This window comes from Capra hircus, chromosome 19 (assembly GCF_001704415.2).
Source record: "Capra hircus breed San Clemente chromosome 19, ASM170441v1, whole genome shotgun sequence".
Taxonomy (NCBI): Eukaryota; Metazoa; Chordata; class Mammalia; order Artiodactyla; family Bovidae; genus Capra; species Capra hircus.
Window position 1 is genome coordinate 61,189,839 of NC_030826.1, and position 5,109 is coordinate 61,194,947.

The window sequence follows — 5,109 nt, forward strand, 5'->3', positions numbered from 1 at the left end:
GAATTGTGTGTGTGCACAGGGGGATTGTGTGTGTGCGTACACGGGATTGTGTGTATGCACATGGGGATTGTGTGTGTGCACATGGGGATTGTGTGTATGTGTGCACATGAGAATTGTGTGTGTGCACAGGGGGATTGTGTCTGTGTGTACACGGGATAGTGTGTGTGCACATGGGGATTGTGTGTGTGCACACACGGGATTGTGCGTATGTGTGCACACGGGTGTCTGGTGAGGACCCAGGTTCTGTGGTCTGGGGTCTAGGGCCTGGGGACTGGGCAGATGGAGGGGGGAGAGTGCTGGGTGAGGAGGAGGATTCTGGGAAAGCAGACCCCCATGGAGAAACCTTTGGCCTCCAGACCCTTTCCAGACTCAGCGCTGCCCTCTGCTGTCTTTCTGGGGGAAAAGAAAGTGAAGTGACGTGGAAGTAATTCAGCCGAGTCTGACTCTTTCCGTCCCCTTGGACTATACAGTCCATGGGATTGTTTTTCTTTTCCATCTTTCCCCCTTTCTATTAAGATGCTCTTCCAGGCTTCTCTGGTGGCTCAGTGGTAAAGAATCCACCCTCAATGTAGGAGACCCAGGTTCAATCCCTGGAGGAGGGAATGGCTGCCCACTCCAGTATTCCAGCCTGGAGAATTCCATGGACTGAGGGGCCTGGTGGGCTACAGTCCATGAGGTCGCAAAGAGTCAGACATGACTTAGCAACTAAACAACAATGCAGTCCTCTTCCACTCACCCTGCGGCACCTAAAACCTTGGCCTGATGAATTTGTTGCATTTTTTAAAGGTCAGGGAATTTCAGCGGCAGTGGTGGGACCCACAGGTGGTGCTGGTGCCCGGCCCCCTCCCCTGCCTTGGGGGCCCTCCCCTCCCCTCCCACCTCCTGCACACATCTGCCCTGGGGGGCACTCAGCGGGGCTACAGGGGGCTGACAGTGTACAGCCTCCATTCAGGGCTGGCCCCTGTTATCCCCACTATGGGCGGCAAAGCAAGACGGACCTCTGAGAGCCCCCTGCCCTGAGGCAGCTCTCTGGGTGAAGTACAGGGGCTCCAGGGTGCACTTGAGGGCTCCGGGCTCCGGGACAGAAGGAAGAGTTCCAGACAACTCAACGCAAAGGCAGCCCCGCCTTTGCTCGGTCTGGGGGGAGACAGCGCGGAGCACCGCCCCCCACTGCCACGCTCCTGCGTTTTGGCCACGCGTGGTCTTGGAGATGGAGGCTCCGTGCTGAGGTCGTAGGTTGCCATGGATACCCAAATCTCCAGCCTTGTCTGTGCGCTGTGTGTCCGGGGTGGGGGGGGATCCAGGGGGAAAGAACTTGTCTGTTGATTCCTCTGGATGGGCTCTGCTGAGAGGATGCTCTAGTCTGTGGCCACAGCAGTCTCGGGGCTTCTGCAAGCCTCTGTGCTCAGTGGCCATCACTTCATTAGAAGGCGGTTTAAGGGGGCTGAGGCCTGGGTCCTGGTTGTTCTATAGGAATGTATGGAATTCATCAAAACAGAAAAAACTGAAGCCCCTTGAAAAGGGAAATAAAGCGTTCTCTGAATTATCCTTCATTCAGCAGGAGACAGAGCCTCCCTCGGCACCCAGTTAAAGGGGTCCCCCCCATCCCCGAGTGGGTCACCGCACACACAGCTTCCAGAAAGGCGCCTGGGTCTGTGCCTCCTCAGGGGGTCGGGTGAGCCGGGTGTGGTGACCTTCCGTCTCCACACACCTGCTCTGCTCCTGTGTCTAAAGCTTTTTCCAGATCAAGATGGACGTGCCCATGGGGAGTGGGGCCTGCCTGAGAGCACGAGGTGACCAGGCCACAGAAAAGGAGGTCGTCTGCCCCTGGGAGAGCCCGGTGGAGGGCCATGCTGGCTGAGCCCGGGGCCTTGGGCCAGGAAGCCGCTCCCACAGACTCGGCAGGATGGGGCCACGGGGCCCGCTGGCTCTGGGACCAGAATGCATGAAGATCACACGTGGCGGCCAGAGGGCCAAGATGGCTGGACCCTGCAGAAGAGCGCTCTGGGCGGGTGCCCCGTGGCTAGCCCTTCCCTTGCCCCCGTCTTTCCTCCTGTTATCAGAAGACAGGCATGTGCACCAGAGGACTTGACTTGCTGCCTTAAAACCAATAAAAGGTTACCTTGTCGGAGTGCTTTTGGATTGGAATGCTAGCGGACGTCCAGTTTGATAAGCCATCTATGAGTTCTTGCCTGCTAAGTCCCTCCAGTCGTGTCCAACTCTTTTGCGACCCCATGGACTGTAGCCCCCCAGGCTCCTCTGCCCAGGGGATTCTCCAGGCAAGACTACTGGAGTGGGTTGCCATGCTCTGCTCCAGGGGCTCTTCCTGATCCAGGGGTCAAACCCTGGATCTCCTGCGTCTTCTGCACTGGCAGATGGGTTCTTTACCACCAGGGCCACCTGGGAAGCCCTTTGCGGATCTCACTTATGCCATAAACTCAGGTCTTGGTTTTCTGCACCAAGGGAACTGAATCGCCTCCAAGAGCTCCCTGCACGTATAGTCGGTTTGTGCGTGATGCTCTTACCAACTGAGCTCCGCAGGGGGAGCTTGGGGCTGGGCCACCACACAGGAAGAGGGGGCTGGGAAAGGCATGCTCCTGGAGTGCCAGGCTTGCACAGATCCACCCAGAAGCAGAGGGCAAGGTGGGATGAGGTGGGCCAGGGAACTGCCAGAGGAACTGCTGGAGAAGGGGGTGGGGCTCTCAGGCCACAGCGCAGGGCCAACCTCTGGGAAGGCGGGGTGGAGGGGCCCCGGATGGCGGAGCAGTTCCAGGAACGTCGTGGCGAGGTTTCTGGGGTGTTCTTGAGCCTGTGTCTTTCGAGGGTGGCTGTGCATTTGGACCCCGCTGTAAGGGCGTTGGCTGGGAGCCTCTGCGGGTGGCCTGGCCGTGACGTGGACATGCTGGGGCCGCTCCGAGAGGTTTGCGTCCCGGTCGCCCTTCCCTCCCAGCTTTTCTCCAGTTATGAACTCAGCACGCTGGACAGATTGCTCCACGGTGAGTCTCTGCAGGGCCCTGGGCAAGCAGTGGGTCGTCTCACTTGGTGGAATTCCTCTTGAGCACTGGTTCTCAAGCAGGGCCCAACTTTGTCACAGGGAACGTTGAGCAGTGTCCAGAGACATTTTCAGTTGCCATGGCTGGAGTGGGCCTGTGTCGGCGTGGGGGTGGGGGTTTCCTGAACTCCAGTAGGCAGAGACCAAAGTGAAAGTGAAAGCCACTCAGTTGTGTCCGACTCTTTGCAACCCCATGGACTGTAGTCCATGGAATTCTCCAGGCCAGAATACTGGAGTGGGTAGCTGTTCCCTTCTCCAGCGGATCTTCCTGACCCAGGGATCGAACCGGGGTCTCCTGCATTGCAGGCGGATTCTTTACCAGCTGAGCCACCAGGGGAGGTGCTGCCGAGTGAACTACATGCACGGGGCCGCCCCACCCTCGACAGAGGATGATGGCTCTAAAGTCTCAGCCGCAGTGGAGGAACCTGGAACAGAGGTCACAGGTCACTGCCGTGTGCTGGGCACTGCTGGTTTCTGCCCAAAGTCCTGAAGTGTTGCCCTGAAGGGTCCACTGGGATCATGCTTGAACTGGGAAGTGGGTTGAAATTAAGGGTTATGTGGTGAATAAAACATTTCTTAAAAGTTACCTGGAGACATCCCTGGTGGACCAGAGGTTAAGGCTTTCCCTCCCAAAGCAGGGGGTTCAGGTTCGATCCCTGGTTGGGGAGCTAGGATCCCACAGGCCTTGCAGCTCAAAAAACAAACGTAAAACAGAAACAATACTGTAACAAACTCAATAAAGACTCTAAAAAATGGTTCACATTAAAAAAAAAAAACCTTGAAAAAAAGTTGCCTGGAAAGTCCTCGTAGGAAGAAAGGTAAGTGGTTTGCCAAACCACTTATTATGTTCTTCACCTTTAATCCTCAGAATTCAAGAACCTCTCACTTTTAACCTCAGACACTTTCTTTATTTAGCCCACAAACACTGGGGCTGAGCCACCGCTCTACATACATCAGGAGACGAGTGGGGGTGGTAGGTGTGTTCCCCAAACCTGGATCCACTGCCCTGCAGGGAAACTCAGAGGCTTCAGCTCTGAAATAGCATCTCATTTCAGATTCTACAGAGTCCCCTCTCTTGGGCTCACAGGAGTCCCTCAGGAAGGGGAAGGGAAACTTCCTCCCAGAGAGTGAGCAGTCAGCCATGACTTCAGCTCTGAAATAGCATCTCATTTCAGATTCTACAGAGTCCCCTCTCTTGGGCTCACAGGAGTCCTTCAGGAAGGGGAAGGGAAACTTTCTCCCAGAAAGTGAGCAGTCAGCCTCGTTTCTTGGAAGGTGAGAAGGCCAATCCATTGAAATGGTCTTCCCCGGTGGCTCAGAAGGTAGAGTCTGCCTGCCGTGCAAGAGACCTGTGTTTGGTCCCTGGGTCGGAAAGATCCCCTGGAGAGGACACGGCACCCCACTCCTGTGTTCCTGCCTGGAGACTCGCACGGACAGAGCAACTCAGGCTACAGTCCGTGGGGTCGCAGCTGGATGTGTTTCATTGCAAAGCTGGTCTGAAAGCAGATGAAGGGCAAATGCACGTCCTCCCGGCAGCCAGTGTGTCTGGAGACAAGGAGAATCTCAGCACCGGGCTTGCACACTCGTGCCCCTGGGCGCCCGGGGTCCTGCAGAGAAACCCCGCCCACCATCCAGGGATGGAGGATGGACTCCGTGGTTGCCTGAGCTGAGCACGTGTGCGTGCCAAGTCGCTTCAGCTGTGCCCGACTCTTTGCCACCCCAGGGACCGTCGCCTCCGGGCTCCTCTTCTGTCTCCTGTGTTGGCAGGTGGGTTCTTTACCACTAGTGCCGCCTGGGCAAGCCCTACATTCGGGGGAAGTGCAGTCACAGAGACCCCAAGAGGAAGGAAGGCGGCGGTCCACACGCGAAGGAATTTCTGTCTCCACCACATGCTGTTCAGAGGCAGGGAAGGCCCAAGGTGAGTGGACTCCAGGGAAGAGAGACAATCAAGGGACCGGTCTGGGTTTGTGCCAGCCCAGGGCGCCGGGGCCCTCGGGCGCTGACAGGCCGAGCGGGATACCGGCGAGGGGACACGGGTCTCAGGCTCAGAGGCCCTG